This window comes from Mesoplodon bidens (assembly GCF_964165515.1).
Source record: "Mesoplodon bidens genome assembly, chromosome: X".
In the NCBI taxonomy this organism is placed as follows: domain Eukaryota; kingdom Metazoa; phylum Chordata; class Mammalia; order Artiodactyla; family Ziphiidae; genus Mesoplodon; species Mesoplodon bidens.
Window position 1 is genome coordinate 137,880,251 of NC_138163.1, and position 18,468 is coordinate 137,898,718.

Sequence of the window (18,468 nt, forward strand, 5' to 3'; positions counted from 1 at the left end):
AGGTATGACTAAGTGTTCTGATTTCCATTTTAAACCTTTACAGTTACTAATGCAATTCCTATAATAAACAAAAGTTTTATAAGAATAACCATACTCTACATTGGCTCCCTCTCGATGGAAAAAAATACAAGAAGGAAATGGACGATCCAATGTTTTCAACCAGACTGAAAATTGATGTAAAGTAATTCATATTCACCTAACTAACCGTGATATGTTGAAATCAGTGATGAGGACTGTAAATTCAGATTTATGGATTAGTCCCAGTGATGGAAACCAATGCTAGCTAACTTATGAGGATAAAAAAGAAAAATAATGATCCATATGATCCAGCAATCCCACTCCTGGACATATATCTGGAGAACACCATAATTCGCAAAGATACATGCACCCCAATGTTCACTGCAGCACTATTTACAATAGCCAGGACATGGAAGCAAACTAAATGTCCAACTACAGAGGAATGGATAAAGAAGATGTGGGGTGTGTGTGTGTGTGTGTGTGTGTGTGTGTGTGTGTCTATATATATATAGACACACACACACACACACACACACAATGGAATATTACTGAGCCATAGAAAAGAACAAAATAATGCCATTTGAAGCAACATGGATGGACCTAGAGATCATCATCCTGAGTGAAGTAAGTCAGAAAGAGAAAGACAAATAACATATGATATTACTTATACGTGGAATCTAATAAAAAAGTTACAAATGAACTTATTTACAAAACAGAAGTAGAGTCACAGATGGAGAAAACATACTTATGGTTACCTGGGGCTAAGGGGAGGGAGGGATAAATTGAGAGATTGGGATTGACACATACACGCTACTATATATAAAACAGATAACTAATGAGGACCTAATGTAGAGCACAGGGAAGTCTACTCAATACTCTATAATGACCTATATGGGAAAAGACTCTTATAAAGAGTGACTATACGTATAACTGATTCACTTTGTTGTACACCTGAAACTAACACAACATATAGTAAATCAACTATACTCCAGTAAAAAATTAAAAATAAATAACGTAAGTAAATAAAAATAAAGTAAAGTAAGGTCAAAGAGAATTAGAGCCAATGCTCAACAAGTATTGAAGGCATCTCAAACATGCTGGCAGCAGGGACTGGCTGACTGCTTCCTTTGGGTACAGCTCCTGGGATGAATCCACTGCAGCCCTTTCTGGGCTCTGTTTACTATCCAAAGTCCCTCAAGAGAGACTCCAACCACCCTAATTTAAGTTACTTGTTCACCCTCTCATGATCCCATGAAGGTTAAGGGGGTTGTCTTAGCTCATCCCCCGCAAAAAAGAAGCCAGGATGCTATCACTGAGAGAGCACCAAGTGAATGGATGACAGGTGATCAAAACAAAAACTCGCATACAATTCCTTGCCTCTCGACCATCCAGAAAACCCACGTCTTCAGAGACACACTTTCAGAATTGTCCACCGCCTAACATGTAGTAGTCATGTACAATAAGAACTGCTCCGGAAAAGAGACATCACAGCCTCGCCACCTGGCCAAGCGTCCTGAGATGTCGCTGTGCTCTCCGGCTTTATCTAGATCCCACAGTGATGTTCAACTACATAGGTGGTACGTTTGACAGTAACCACCACGGCCAACATACTCTACCATTTAACGCATTTAATTAAAACATGCAACTGCATGTAATGTATTTAATTAAAACAGGCAACTGTATAAGGCAGAGCATGTATCTAATTAAAACACACAACTGGGGACTTCCCTGGTAGCGCAGTGGTTAAGAGTCCGCCTGCCAATGCAGGGGACACAGGTTCGAGCCCTGGTCTGGGAAGATCCCATGTGCCACAGAGTGGCTGGGCCCGTGCGCCCCAACTACTGAGCCTGCGCTCTGGAGCCCACGAGCCACAACTACTGAGCCCGTGAGCCACAACTACTGAAACCGGTGCACCTAGAGCCCGTGCTCCGCAACAAGAGAAGCCATCACGATGAGAAGCCCACACACAGCAACGAAGACCCAAGGCAGCCAAAAATAAATAAATAAAATAAATTTTAAAAATTAAAAAAAAACACACACAACTGTATAAGACAGAGCAAGACAGGAAATAGGAATGTAACCTACAGGCCCACATGGTATCTTTCGCCTGCATCTTTTCCTACCTATTCAAGTCCCTCTTCACATGTCACCGTAAGCGTCCAAGACAGTGACCCCATACAACACTCCAAACACCCAAAACAGAGACACAGTAGCCCCAACCCCAGTAGGCAGACATGGAAACCTTACCTTCACGATGTCTGCTAAAAGTGAGTCTAGTGGGAGAGGCAGTTCATCACTGCGTCCGGAGTTCAATGTCTGCTTCAGACAAGCTCAGAGCCAACTGGAGGAAAAACAGTTATTTTCTGAATGGGTCCTTAGAGAGTCTCATGAGCAGAGAGAAAAAGAGTGAAAGTGAGAGAGAGAGAAAGAGGCTGATAAAGAAAAGCATACACTAGTTTGATGATTATCAAGGTAGGGAAAATATCTGGTTAGAAATAGTTTGAGCATTTGCAAAATGTTACGCGTTCTTACCTAAAATCTTGCAATTCCTTCTCACCTTAATTTTAACGTATATTTCATTTCGTTTTACATTTTATTGAGTGTTGTGTGTACTATATGGTAGAAACTTTACTTTTCTTTGTATAAAAATTCTGTGCATGCTTTCTCCAAGACACTTTCTCACCTTTTTTAAGGAAGATTCTCCGATGACAGTGATGCAGTGTTTCACGTGACACTTTGAAGTGGAGTTGTTCCTCTGTACTGGGAATTTCCTAGAGTCCTCTGTGGAAGGAAAAATAATGTATCTTTATTTTTTATTTTATTAACCATTTTTTACATTGGAGTATAGTTAAATTACTATAAATGTTGTCTTAGTTTCTGGTGTACAGCAAAATGATTCAGTTTTATATACGTGTGTGTGTGTCTGTGTTCTTTTTCAGATTCTTTTCCATTATAGGTTATTATAAGATATTGAATATATTTCCCTGTGCTATACAGTAGGTCCTTGTTGTTTACCTTCTTTATATATATATTAGTGTGTATATGTTAATCCCAAACCCCTAATTAATCCCCCCCTTTCCCCTTTGGTAACCATAAGTTTATTTCCTATGCCTGTGAGTCTATTTCTGCTTTGTAAATAAGTTCATTTGTATCATTTTTTTACATTCCACATATAAGTGGTATCATGATATTTGTCTTTGTCTGGCTTACTTGATATGAGAATCTCTAGGTCCATCCATGTTACTGCAAATGGCATAATTTCATTCTTTTTATGGCTGAGTAGTATTCCATTGTGTATATGTACCACATCTTTTTTCTTTTGGCCATGCCATGGGGCATGTAGGATCTTAGGTCCCCAACCAGGGATCAAACCCGTACCCCCTGCAGTGGAAGCACAGAGTCTTAACCACTGGACCCCCAGGGAAGTCCCTGTACCACATCTTCTTTATCTGATCGTCTGTCGATGGACAGTTAGGTTGCTTCCATATCTTAGATATTGTAAATATTGCTGCAATCAACATTGGGGTGTGCATATTTTTTTCAGTTAGAGTTTTCTCTGGATATATGCCCAGGAGTGGCATTTTAGGATCAAATGGTAACTCTAATTTTAATTTTTTGAGGAACCTGCATACTGTTCTCCATAGTGGCTGCACCAATTTACATTCCTCCCAACAGTATAGGAGGGTTCCTTCTTCTCCATACCCTGTCCAGTATTTATAAAATGATGAATCTTAAATGGTAAGTACACTTATAGGATTAAAGAAATAATTAATGGTAATAAATATAACAAAGGACTTATACTATATACAAGAAGCAAAAATATCTTTGCTAAGTTTGTTGTGATTATTTTGGCTATGCTCTATGACAAAGAAAGGAAAGATAAGGAGTTAAACTAATGAAAAATTTATAATAAAGGAAACCATAAGCCTATGGATTTATATGTGATTATTGCAAAGAGTGATATAAAAAAAGTATAACAGGACAAAACCAATTACCTGTTTATTACTAGAGAGATGTGCTGAGCAGGAAAAAGGATATTTGTGTTTTGCAAGGCTCATAAACAGGCAAACAGTACTGATTCATGGGTGCAGGATTTGAGTAAGCTGATGTAAACTACCAAAAACCCTCTTTTGGGTTACCCAGAATTCTTCATGTTTGATTTATCACAACTGCATTCTTTATTTTATAGCAGTGTTTACAGTTTACTGATTTACTAGTAAACAGGTTCTTCCATTTGGGGACAGCATTCTGCTTATAAACCGTAAAAAACATAAAATTCATAAAAAGAACAATAGCAAGGGAAATTGGGGCACAAAATTGAGGTAATAAATTAAGCCACATTTATCCTTTGACGTGTTTTTATGACCCAGACTGTGTTTTATGGCCCAGAACCCTGACCTTTCGTTGTAAATGAAATACTTCTCCAGTTGATATTCAACCAGTGTGCATGAAATAAAGTTGAGTATTAACATCGCTGACAGGATTCTGTGCCTAAAGGTGATAAGCCCTTGTTTGAAATATTAATTCAGTGTTTGATTTACTATCTCTTGCAGGTTCCATCATTGCATCTGTGTATTGCATCTGCTTCATCAAATGCCTAAATACTCAAACCCCAATTTTTCCTATAATCCCCTTGCAGACAAGAACTGTACCAACTTATTATTAAAACAACTAATACAACAGCTACTTAGAGATGAGGACAAAATCATTTAAGAAAGTTTCTGATTCATTCCTGATTCCTTTCGCTGAGTAATATGCATGATCCTAATTCAGAGTCTATGTTTTGAGCATATCTACAGATTATTCACGTATGTTCCTGTTGGAAGACCCGCACTTGCAAAATATGTCCTTTCTAGAAAGAGATGTCTCTAGATTACCGTAATTCAGGATTTCTCAGCTTTGGTACTATTAATATTTGGGGCTGATAATGCTTTGTTGTAGGGAAATATCCTGTGCATTGTAGGAGGTTTAGCAGCATCCCTGGCCTCTATCCACTAGATGCCAGTGACATTCCTCTCCCAGAGGTCATGGTCATGGCAGCCAACAATGTCTCCAGACATTGAAACATGTCCCCTGGGTGAAAAGCCCTCGTTGACGAACACTGCAAGAATTGGAGTTAAACACAATCTAGAAACTCCACTGCTACAGCTTGGCAAAGAGACAGAGAGAAAAATCGAGAGAGAGAGAGAGAGAGAGAGAGAGAGAGAGAGAGAGAGAGAGAGAGAGAGAGAGAGAGAGAGAGAGACTGTTCCTTCCTACAGTTAGTTCTCTTCCTCTCCAACATCTAATGCACTTATTGCTGCATTATCTTTTTATTCTTATTATTAATAACTTCCATTTTTGCATCTCCACTATGTGCTAAGCATTTCACATGCCTTTTTGTAGCCCTCCTATCTCCACAGGTAGACCATTTTCCCTTTTATTTTTTTTAACGATTAAGGAAGCTAAAGTTCAGAGGGCCTAGGCCAGTGTCTCTCCAAATACCATGTGCATACACATCACTCGGGTGTGTAGGTGCAATTTAGATTCTGTTTCAGGAGGTCTGGGGTGGAGCCTGACCGTCTGCATTTCTGACAAGCTCTCTCCCAGGTGATGCGAAGCCTGCTGGTCCATAGAAACTACACTTTGCTGAAACTGACCCAACTCCCGTGGCTAGAAAATGGCAGAGTCAGAATTGGGAGCCGAGGGCTTCCCTGGTGGTGCAGTGGTTGGGAGTCCACCTGCCGATGCAGGGGACACGGGTTCGTGCTCCGGTCTGGGAAGATCCCACACGCCGCGGAGCGGCTGGGCCCGTGAGCCATGGCCACTGAGCCTGTGCGTCCGGAGCCTGTGCTCCGCAACGGGAGAGGCCACAACAGTGAGAGGCCCGTGTACCACAAAGAAAAAAAAAGAACTGGGAGCTGAGTCTGCTTCTCACCCAGGCTGCAGCCTTCCTCTCTCATCACGCCAGCTTTCCACGCATGTCTGTGCCATGCAGTCAGCCACGCTCTACTTTGTATGGTCTTGGGCTCTCGTACTTCACCTCTACCTTCCTTCTTACCCACAGTGCAGCAGGTCTGGGGAAACACAGAGTGAGGTGGTCAGTCTAAACGCACGAGCGCCAGTTGGAAAGTAACGTCATCCCTCTTTCCCTTTTCATATATTCATCTCATGGGCTCTTACAACATCACCTTCTAGCTGTCACACAGGGAGGGGACTAGAGTTTGAATTCAAAGTGAAGGAAACATAATCCTTTTCTCTTTAAGTTCATGTTTAATGGGGGATATCAATGCATAGACAGATCACCATGAATCAGCATCCTAGATGTATCCCTGAAGATGAACAGAGAAATTACTGGGTCATAGACTGAAACTGACATCATACCATCTCATCTGTGATAAGCCCCAAACCCAGTCCCAAACCCTCTCATTCTGTGGCCATTGCCATATGGGGCCATCTTTTTGCAATTAGGGTAACTGTTCTTTGAAGGAAGCTATCTGATTCTGCCTGACAAGCTGGAGATGATAATTACATTTATTCTTGAACAAGGTATGTCACAAACAATAGAACAGATAGAAAATCTCACTTAGAAGGGATCATCATGAAATCATCTACTGTTAGTTTTTATACTCTTCCCATTATGATTTTCCCATACCTACAGTGCATCCATGGCTTTGTGAGCTATGGACTGAAAATGTAGGAAAATGATTGCTAATGATTTCAACAATTGAAAATGTTGCCAAGTAACCATGGGAACTAAAGTTGAGAACATGTAAGTTACTGAATATGGTCCCTTTGTAAAATTGTGGAGTAGAACTCGATGCCTCCTAGTAAGAAGAGTTCAGGTGTCAGGAATTAATCACAACTACCGGTATGGGCTCTATCTGATGCTACATTATTTGGGACCTCACTGCATCAAACTTTTCTCTTCTGTAACTTTTAGATCATTCTTTCTACTGATACACACCTATTTCTGTATCATGAATTAGCTCATATGCCATTGACCACCAGAGGAATGATGTCAGTAGAATGTGGAAGGTGTATTGCTTCATATAAATTTTATTTCAGAGGTTAATGTCTCATACCAGCGAGTCACAGCCATGGAATACAAAGTAAGCGAACATAGTTGAAATCATCAACCACAGGAAAAAAGAGAAATGTACACAAGCTCCATTCACTCTGTATTCTTTCTCTGGCCCATGGAGCCAGCCATTCACTCACCTGGGGCATGCTGATTATCTGTTTCTCCCTGACTTCTGTACATTTTTCTTTGTCTTCCAAAACTTTCTATACATCCCCCCACGACCTAGCAAGCAATGGTAGCTTGACCTAGCAAGCTACCATTCTCTAAGATAATATTCTATAATATCACCCCGGCATCCTTTTTTTTTTGTGGTATGCAGGCCTCTCACTGTTGTGGCCTCTCCCATTGCGGAGCACAGGCTCCGGACGCGCAGACTCAGTGGCCATGGCTCACGGGCCCAGCCGCTCCGCGGCATGTGGGATCTTCCTGGACCGGGGCACGAACCCGTGTCCCCTGCATCGGCAGGCGGACTGTCAACCACTGCGCCACCAGGGAAGCCCCGGCAATCCTTTTAAAATGAACACTGTAAATGTCTTTTTCATTTGCTGGTGGGTTTGATATAATTGTATTTATTTGTCATTATTCAGGTTGCACAGTTCAAAAGGTTTTGAGAAACATGCTCCCAACTCCTTTCCCCACGCCCCGTTATTTTTAAATGACAGTTTGGTTGATTACTGAATTTATTTTTCAGGTGTGTCTATATCATGTAATAGTAAAACAAAAACAAAACTCAAAAAACAAAAACCTTGTATTCACCCTTAGATCATCCACCAGCTCAAATACCCCGTATCTTCCTGTAACAAAACTAACGAACATCTTCATTTCACCCTGTTTCTCACTGGAACTACAGATCTCTGGCTATCCCTCACTTCACAGCCAAATCTCATGAAATATTCCTCTCTAATTGCCACAGTGTCCTCACAACTCCCACGGCTGGCTTCCACATCCTCCACTGCACTAAAACATCTTCTGCGCTGGTTACCAGTAAGGTTTTCGTAATTAAATTTAACAGACAGAAAACCAGACGCAGTCTACATGCCCCTGGACTGGGGTGGGGGGTGGATACACAGACTGTGGCACATTCCCACTATGGCAGAAATAAAGCAGAAGGAGAAAGTGATGTATGCAACAGCATGGACCCATCTCATATGCACGATGCTGAGTGGGAGAAGCCACATTCAAAGACTAAATCCTCCGTAACTGCATTTACGTGACAGTCTTGCCAAGACAAAGCTGTACGGGCAGTGAACAGGTCACCGGTGGCCCTGTGTCATCTGGGGGAGGAGGATGGAGTGCTGTTGTACAACGGTATGTATTTGTCAATATCACAAAACCAAACACTTCGATGGGCTTTTACTGTATGCAAATTACACCATAATAAAATAAATGAATCACACGGGTCTATTTTGTTCCTCGGTCCGTGTATTTGAAGCGACGGCTGCCTACGACACTGCTTTTCCTTTCTCTGTGGTCTGGGTGTCCTCATTTTCTCCCTTCTGCCCTGATGGCTCCATTCCGTTCTCTCACAGATGTCTCTCTTCCATACACCCGCTCCCATCAAGCTGTCCAAATCCTCCGAAATGACACAGTTCTGCGGCATTCTGTGCTGACTCTTTTCTGGCCCTACTCTCCTGTTCACTGGTTTCTTCAGCCTACAGGTGGGTGACTTACCCATCTCCCCAGATGTGTCACCTGACCTACGGGCTCACCTATGATGCATCTGTGGACGTCTCGCCAATATCTGTCCTGTGTGCTGGAAACTTCACCTCCCTGCAGTGTCCTCTGGATGGGCAGAAAGCATCCCATTGGGAAACGCAGACTTTGCCCTTTGACATCTTTCCCTCCACCTCCCTCCACACTTTTTGACGAATGAACAGCCAGGATTGATTCTACTTTCTCCTCTTTGGATGAGCCCTGGAACCTGCTGCCTGCTCTCTGCATGTATTCTGCTGCCTGGGTTCGGATCCCATCCTTCTCTCCGGGGTCCCTGTGCTAACGTCCAGCTCTTCTCTCCCTGCCTCTGATCTTGCTCTTTCCAATCAGCCTCTTATTCGTTGGCATGACATGCACAGAGTCCCTTGGGTGTCTCACTCCTTAATGCCTGATTTCAAGGGCCTCCCAACCCAGTCGGTAGATGCTGAACTCCTCGCAAGCACTTCAGCCAGAAGATGCTGAAGAGAACAGCTCTTAAAGTGTTGAGTTAAAAAACGAATCATTTATTGTTATTAAGTGCTGGAAACTGAGTCTACAAAGACGAATCATACTCTGTGCTGTCCTCAAGGAAACGGGGAAGTAAATGCATTTAATAAAAGGCTCCTCAACCCCTAGCCCTCAGAGGCGGCCTCTGCTACACCAGCACTTTTGAAATAAATGGGTTGGTAAAGAGAGTGTGTGTCATCGGCAAGTGTTTTGCCTCTCTTTATCTTTGATTTTCCCTGAAGTCAGGCTGTAATTTTGCTCTCTTTTTCAACTTGAAAAAATCAATGCTGAATTCAAGTCACTCCTCTACGTTGACTCAAACAAACAAACAAAATCACTGTTTATAGTGAGGAAGAAACACAAATCAAACGTTCAAGAAGTACACTGAAAAAAAAAATCAAACCAAACAAATAAAAACATAAAAATATAATGCTGTTAAAAAAAAAAAAAGAAGTACACTGGTCAACACTACCCCAAATGTACTTATTTATTCTATTTTTCTCGGCGTTACCAAGGTATCATTGACAAATAAAATTGTAAAATATTTATGAAGGAGCACAATGTGAAGATCTGACACACGTATACCTTGAGAAAGGATTTCCCCACGTCCATCACCCAAACTATTTACCTTTTTAACTATTTTGTTGACAACATTCAAGTTCTACTCTTCTGTCAAATTTCAGTTATACAGTACATGGTGTCAACTACAGTCACCATGTTATACGTTGAATCCACAAACCTTATTCATCTCACAGCTGTAAAGTTTGTACCCGTTAACCAACCCTTCCCTACTTCCCACACCCCCTGGCTCTGGGCAACCACCATTCTATTCTCTGTTTCTGCGAGTTTAACTTTTTTGGTTTTTAGATTCCACATATAAGTGAGAGCCTACAGTATTTGTCTTTCTCTTTCTGGCTTATTTCACTTACCATAATATCCTCCAGGTCCAACCATGTTGCCGCAAATGATAGGATTTCCTTTTATTTAAAGGCTGGATAATATTCCATGGACTATGGTGTGTGTGTGTGTGTGTGTGTATATATATATATATATATATATACACCATATTTTTTGATCCTTTCACCTGTTAATGGACCTGTAGGTTGCTTCCATACCATGGCTATTGTGAATAATACTGCAATGAACATGGGGGTGCAGGTGTCTCTTAGAGATATGATTTGTTTCCTTTAGATACAGACCCAGAAGTGGGATTGCTGGATCATATGGTAATTCTCTTCCAAATTTTTGATAGGTTAAGAAAATGCAAGGAAGGAGGGATTAAGATAAAGATGGTTAAAGAAAAACAATTATTCGTGACATTTGTTAAAATGGCAAGGCAGACTTTAAGGACTGTCTTGAATATAGAGGGACCACTGCAATGGGGTCTTGTAGCAGGGGAGAGAGATTGGCCTCAACTCCAAACACAACAAGGAAAGCCGAGAAGCAGAGTGTTTGTTTGGGGGTGGCAGGGGTGGGGTCAGGGGTGGGTGGAAAATCACCAAGAGGGTAGAGGAATCCTTTGTAAACAGACCTAATGGGTATCATGCTGAAGGCAGGCAAGGGTGATTAGATAGCACCTGTGGGTTGGCGGGGGTTGGGAGTTGAGGGGAGTGATCAGATCAAGGGTGGGAGATTCTAGCTAAACCAACTTGACAGAATTTTTGCTAAAACTGTGCTCCTGGAGGACCTGCCCAAGGATGGAGCCCACTCTGACTCAGAGGGATCTGACTAGAGTTTGGCCAAGAAGAGAATCTTTGTCAAGATTTCCTACATTTGCAAAGCAAAGGTCAGAAAGGTGCATTATGAAATAACAATAACAGGAAACTCTTTCTGCAGTGCTCACAGCATCCCATGTGATGTTTGATACACGTCATATATATTCCTGAAATTCTCACTGCAGCCATAAAAGAGTTCCTTGTTGTATCCCCATTTTACAGCAAAAGAAAATAACCTAGAAGATAAGTCACCTGCCTGAGATCATACATTTAGTAATGGCAGAACTAACATTACTAACCAGGCAGTCTAACTCCATAGTTTACCTTGTAATCATCGTAATACCTTAAGAAACTGGTCAGGGGCTTCCCTGATGGCGCAGTGGTTAAGAATCCACCTGCCAGTGCAGGGGACACAGGTTTGAGCCCTGGTCCGGGAAGATCCCACATGCCGCAGAGCAACTGAGCCCGCGCTCTAGAGCCCGTGAGCCACCTACTGAGCCCACGTGCCACAACTAATGAAGCCTGCGTGCCTAGAGACCGTGCTGCACAACAAGAGAAGCCACCGCAATGAGAGGCCTGCGCACCGCAAAGAAGAGTAGCCCCCGCTCGCTGCAAGTAGAAAAAGAAAGCCCACGCACAGCAACAAAGACCCAACACAGCCAAAAATAAATAAATTAGTTAATTTTTTAAAAATTATTAAAAAAAAAGGAACTGGTCAAAGTGAAAAAAAAGAAATTTTAATATTTAATGCCAGGAATCTTATAATTACAAAAAAAAATTTTTTTTAAGAGAGGAGAATAATGGTTTCTTAAAACCACTTCACAGAGGAAAAGGGTGTTATGAAGAGAAACAATTCTATAAAGAGTAATCTTAAAAAAGGACATTTATATTGACAAAAAGAGATCTCTTTGGCGCTTACTAAATACGGACAAAATAGGATGGACACACGAGTGTCTCCAGTCTTTGGGCCAACCGTCTCTCCCTTAGAAGGTCACTTGCCTTAGAATGGAGTGCATTCACGCATAATGACTTCAAAACTTGGAAATCATATTTCAAGGAAACTCACTCCATTTTTAAACTAAGCACACATAAAATATGGCCACTTCTATTTCCAAAAATATTTCACTTTGACAGACCTGGCAAAGTATGTGGTATATGAGGTTGTTTGTCAAAAACTCACAAACTGCATCCTAATCATCTTTGTTTTTTTCCCTTTTACCAGAGAAAATATGGGGTGCCATATATAGGAGAATGTTAAATAACTACTATCGGGTTTTGGGTTTTGTTTCCCCATGAGAGAGAGAAAAAGTAGGAATGCTCTGTCTTACGCCAAGTACTTCTTCATTATCTTTCAACACTTAACGCACAACAGAACAGAGGCAAGAAGATAATTATGTGCCTTCAGCTTCCAGGGGATCTCATACCAAGTATGGAATGACCTTGGGCTGCTGCATCCAGTTTCTTGAAATGAAAATATAAGGAGGAAAATCACTGCAGTACCTTCAGGATGGACCTTCTCTAACTGAGCAGTATGCTATATGGCCTTCAGAGGACAGACAATCCCCCCCAGACACGGACACACACACACACACAGACCGTGCCCTCCGCCTGCCTCTAGTGTACAGAAAAAGTTTACCTCCTAGACCTTCCCCAAGTTCCAAAGAATAAATTTAATCAGAGAAGTGAGAAAATGCAGAAGCAAAGGAAAAGTCAGCAAGAGAAAGTAATACCAGTTTAGCCATTCAACAAAGTCAAGGACCTTTGCTTCCTCCTCAAGGGCTATAGATCATATTCCGAGCCACGTCCTTGGAGCTGTTTTGCAGATACTGAAAGCTCCACCAGGCGGAAGAAGTTAACTGCATGCTGCCCACCAGCACGCAGACCTCAGACGGGTTGGAACCAGAGGGCTCATGATGTTGATGCCCTTAAAACTGCCTGTCTTTAAAATTTATCGTATCAGAAATAATATTCAGGTAATATGACTGTGAACGATTTTACGGTAATTAATACTTCAAAAAGGAGAATCAGCAGAGTGTTAAACCTTTTCTGTATGTTTTATTTCACTTTCTGTTGCAGTATTTGTATCACTATAGCAACATAATCTGGACAGTCACCCTTTGTGAGTAAAAGATTTTTCCCAGAAAAAAAAAAAAAAATCCGTGTGTGGGCAAAGATTCTAGTAGATCTGTGGATCAGTAATACTGTACCTGGCCTTTTCCCATGAACTTTTAAATGTTTATCTAGAGCTTAACATCAAGAGAGGCACGCTAATAAAACAGGGTAGGAGTATGGTCGCTTGTCAGACTCAAAACCATAACTGCACTTGATCAAGAGTCCTTATACCTCATGCTACAAAAAGAAAACAAAATCTCCACTGACTAGAGAGTGGCTGTCCCCAGAGTGTGACAGTGAGTCAGGACAGGAACACACAGGGGCCCTAGGAAAGCCCTCACCAGTCACTTTAAGTGACCACTGCGTGGTGTACCTGTCCATCAATCCCCTACAGCCAGAGGGGAGAGTATCCAATCATGTCTTTGTGTGAGTTACCGTCTTGCTTTGAGTCCCCGAATCCCTTGTTTGAGGAACTGCTTTGTGACAAAGAGGGCCAACTGGAAGGTACGTGCGGGGGACCCACCCTTTTCTTGTGTGAAATGTGTCCCTCGGACGGAAGACGGTAGACACGTGGCCTTCCCTGCCCCGATGATTTAGTGGGTTTCATTTTCCAAGGTGCGATGTGATCCCTGGACCAGGGTCAGGGTGAGAACATCGCTATAGAGACATGAACTAGGGAATGGAAGGACGGTGGAACTTCTGAGCCTCTTCCTGATACAACTTAAAACCTGAGCTCCATCAAATCAAAATATTTTGCTTGAGCTGCTGACATTTTAACCTCCAGCTACACGATCTCAGAGAAAGGAAGGTTTTTGCCGAGTCGGTGGAAGTCACCATGGACAGAAGGAAGAGAAAGAACCTACCACTTCACCTAAGACGTTCCCCCGAGCGCTCCTTTGAGCCACAGTGAGACTTTTTGTGGGCGCAGAGTATGAGCTATACCAGTAACAACACGACCTGGGAGGATCTTTATGGAGACCAGTTTCACGTCGTCTTGGGAATTTCCCATTTGATGGATAGCCAGGAGGCTTCCTTGTGCATCTGAGTTCAGCACTAGCCTGTGCAGGGACTCTGAGCTAATTAGAGAAAGTGTCTCCTCTGAGGCAAAGCCTCCTGAGTCAAGAGACAACGTGGACCCCTCACCAGGGGTGCAGCCCCTCACCCTACCCCCCCGCTATGCAGCAGGGTCTACAGTGCCCACGTCTGCCCTTTGCTCAGGGCATGAAGCCTGAGCATCATGCTGCGTGTGCCTTCTGCCCTGGGATATCCTGTGAAGGTCCTGGAAGTGCCTTTTCCCTTATGCTGTTTGAAGGTTGCCAGGACACACCACACCAGAGTTAGCCTCTTTGGCATAGCTATTATTGTGAGCTACAGGCAACCGAGAACCAGCCGACACGGGAAAAGCTCCTTCCATCCCTCTAAGCACCTCCAAATAGAGTATATAAGTTCCCCCCTTTGGATAGGAGGTTTACATTGATAAAGAAAATTCCCACCTGTAAAGACGTTTCTGACCAGGAAGAGAGGTGATCCTAGAGACGTTTCTTGCCCCTGAGAGGTTCCAATCTCCATAGGAGACCCGACCTTGTTTATCATACGTGTCCTCCCCTCCCCTGCCCAGAGCCTGCCTACCAGAGGATCAAACCCCTTTTTCTTAGTTTAGCCTAAAATGGTGTAAAGTCCTCAATCATCTTGCCGCTTACTCAACCCGCGTTTCTCTTTGTGAAACACCAGTGCATTAAAACTGGGGTTTCTTCCCTCTTGTTAATCTGTCTTTATCAGTTTGATTCACAGCCATTGAAACTAGGGTAGAAAGAAAATAGACCTGTCCTCCCCTACATGTTCAAAAAAAGCATCCTTTAAGAGGAGAGAGAAAAAGGACTGTACGTGTATGTGTATATGCACGTGTATGTGTGTGCGTGTGCGTGCATGTGTGCATGCTTCACTGTTGTCCCCAGGCTCTCTGTATTACTCAGAAGTTCTCCTGCTCTGTGCTTAGATCCTGTCTGTGATGACAAAGGTCTTTATTGGGAAGGAACCACCTGCTTCGTGGACCTATTTGGCCCCGTTGGCTGAGCCAGCACTTCTGTATTAACCATGTAGTTCCCACCTTCCCACTCACCTCCTCAGCAGGAGAGACGCTGCTGGACAAAATCCATCACGGACACGTCCAAGCATAACATGTGTTCTTTCACCACGAGAACGGATTTAGGCGTCAGTGGGTTAGTGAACTACTTCTATACAGAAACACATGACCCCCAACTGACCATGCTTTTACCCTGTCTGCTTCCCTTTCTGAAAACAACAGGCAGATACGTCTCCATTACACAGTTAGGGAATGGAACTCACATCCAAAACAGACCTAAGCCTTTTCAACTGGGAAACAACTCTTGTTATACTGCAGCAGAAGAGGAGCCAATGTACAAGTAATTGGGACAAGATACACAACAGTTCTTTACAAAGTAATCTGAACAGAAACAGGAGCCACGTACTGGCTGTAGGTCTTAGTGGGCAACTGCAGAGAAGATGAGTTTAGAGCTTAAAACACTGACTCTTCACTGAGATCATCCAATTGGTTCAGATTCCCTCCCCACCCCGCTTGCCCACCTTTCTCTTTTACGTTCATCCTCAGGTGTAGGTGGACCCAGCGCTAACCTAAGATGCTTCCAGCTCCTACGCAATCCACCCCACCCCCACTGTATGCCACTGCTGTTCAGATTCCCACCCTTTAGTCATCTCTGCCTTTCACGTACGTGGGAAGGGACTACAGGAGCCTCCCCGAAATGTGCCACTTCTGCGTGGGGATTATTTTGTGCCAGAGGCAATCAAGGCCCTGCAGGTTCAAGGGGAACTACTACCCCTCCCTAACTACTTAGAATAATTTAAGTGGTTTATTTTTTTCCCCCAAAGAGTTATTCCCAGAGATAAAGGTTAGCTAAGCAACCCCAGCTACCTGGCAGGGCAAACATCTAATTACCCAACATCCACTCTTCTTCTTCTCATCCTGCGAATGACCCTCCTGTCCTTGGAAGCGTAGGCCCCATCCCGTTCCTTCACCCAGGGCGGTGCACAGACCTCCTCTGACCCTTCTGTCTCTGAGACTCTCCGGAATGTGGGATCTCTGAATCTCATGTGAGTGGGAGTGCATACACAATTAAATTTGACTTTCCCCTGTCCATCTGTCTCATGTCCATTTAATTCTTAGACCGGTCAGAAGAACGAAGAAGGGTAAAATGTGCTTCCTCCCCGACAGGACTCGATAAATATTTTCTTCAGTTCACCTAACCTTTGGTAAGTATCGCCCTGAACTACTGTTTCCAAACTCTGTCCCGGAAGAAGTAATGCTTTATCACAAGAGCTCACTGTGGATGAGATTATCCAACTATTATTCTTCCCCTGAAAGAAAAAAAAGGTGCTCATTTGACAGAAGCTGAATGCAGAAAGAAAAGATGGCAAACACATAAGCCCCCACTATAATTTTTCCTGGTGGTAGAACTGGTTGTTCTGGAATGTGAGGCTGGGGTCAGGAATATCTACTTCTCCCTCTCAAGTCAGCCCACCTGATGCTGTTGGCCATGTCTGCCAGAGGAATGACCCACACCCTGGTACTGACCTACCTAGTCCTAGCTTGGGGCACCCTGGTCATGTCTGTCCAGTTTCATCCAACACTTCCTGTCAAGTGCTCCTTTTCGGACTTAAATTGCTGGAATAATTCACATATTATAGCTCTGATTCCTCCACATGTTACCTAAGAAAAGAGACTATTCCACCCACCACCCCCCAACACACATACACAGAGTACAGGCAGAGTCTACACTCTGCAGAGCAAACATGGTGCGCAATTTAGGTTAGGAAAAGATCTCCAAACTTTCACAAGTTTTCATTGCTGTTTGTTTGCTTTCATATGTCAGTTCTCCAACAAGATAAATGAGGGCTGGTGGCGGGGCTTGAAACCAGTGGTCCTTAACTGGGGATGATTGTGCCTCCTTCCCCCTGGGACACCTGGCAATTCCTGGACACATAACTTGATGGGAAAGGGGTATTACTGGCATCTAGTAAGTAGAGACCAGGGTTGCTATGAAACACCCCACAGAGCACATAACAGTCCCTCAACAACCAAGAATGATCCAGCCCCAAATGTCGACAGTGCCACGGGTAAAAAAAACCATGCCCTACGTCTACGTATGGAAAACTCACCAATATCAAGTGGGCACAGGTAGCAGGACACCAGTGCTTGAGAAAGAAGCAATCACCGTATCCCTGAAAACTCAGCTATCCATTTTACTAGCACACATCAGGTATTTCAAAGTGGAATGAAATCCATTCTGTTACTTCCTAACTCCTATGACTTCAATGCTCTCTTTTTTTTTTAATAGATCTTTACTGGAGTATAATTGCTTCACAATACTGTGTTAGGTGTCAAACTATACTACAAAGCTACAGTAATGAAGACAGTATGGTACTGGCACAAAAACAGAAATACAGATCAATGGTACACGATAGAAAGCCCAGAGATAAACCCATGCACATATGGTCACCCTATCTTTGATAAAGGAGGCAAGGATATACAATGGAGAAAAGACAGCCCCTTCAGTAAGTGGTGCTGGGAAAACTGGACAGCTACATGTAAAAGAATGAAATTAGAACACTCCCTAACACCGTACACAAAAATAAACTCCATAAGACCTAAATGTAAGACCAGACACTATAAAACTCCTAGAGGAAAACATAGGAAAACACTCTTTGACATAAACCACAGAAGATCTTTTTTGACCCACCTCCTAGAGTAATGAAAATAAAAACAAAAATAAACAAATGGGACCTAATTAAACGTCACTGTTCTATTCATAGACCACTGACCCCAAGACAATGAATCAGAGAAAACCCCTATAGAAATGCCAGATGGCAACATTCTATGATGGCTTATGGAAATATGGGTATCATCTCCTAGAGAGCAAAGTGGCCCCACCTACCACACACCTTAAGAGATATTCATATCTTCTGACACAGCCAGTGTATCTCTACAAATTACATTCATTCTAACACTTAACTACATTTAACTTTCTGTAAACTGGCAGGCCCGAGTAACAAGTTTTCTAAAACGCCTTCCAGGGTGAATATTCTATAATTAATACCCAGGAATGTGAGTTTATATAGCTCTAGAGGAAACAATAGATCTTTAAGGGGTGAATGTAAACATTCTTAATGGTCTCCTCCTGACACAAGACAGAACAGTGTCAGTTTGGAGTCTGTGTGTTGGTTTGTTTGGTTGATTGATGGGTTAGCTATACTTAAAAAAGTCAAGGGCCTGTTTCTTTAAGACTTCAAAACGATGGAGGTGTGGACCTCAGACATTTATCTTCC

General features: G+C 42.8%; 1 long non-coding RNA gene across 2 annotated transcripts in view; it reads right to left on the bottom strand.

The window, feature by feature from the left end:
* Window positions 1-1,639: 1,639 nt before the first annotated feature.
* The window catches only part of LOC308608563, a 149,067-nt gene continuing 132,238 nt past the window's right edge, over window positions 1,640-18,468 (bottom strand). The window contains exons 3-5 of one of the 2 annotated variants that reach the window (XR_014014196.1): window positions 5,936-6,074; window positions 2,702-2,799; window positions 1,640-2,359 (exon numbers count right to left, since the gene is read on the bottom strand). This is a non-coding gene — a long non-coding RNA (uncharacterized lncRNA). Of the gene's footprint in view, window positions 2,800-5,935; window positions 6,075-18,468 lie in introns of both variants that reach the window. The other variant, XR_014014197.1, reaches the window with a different exon arrangement.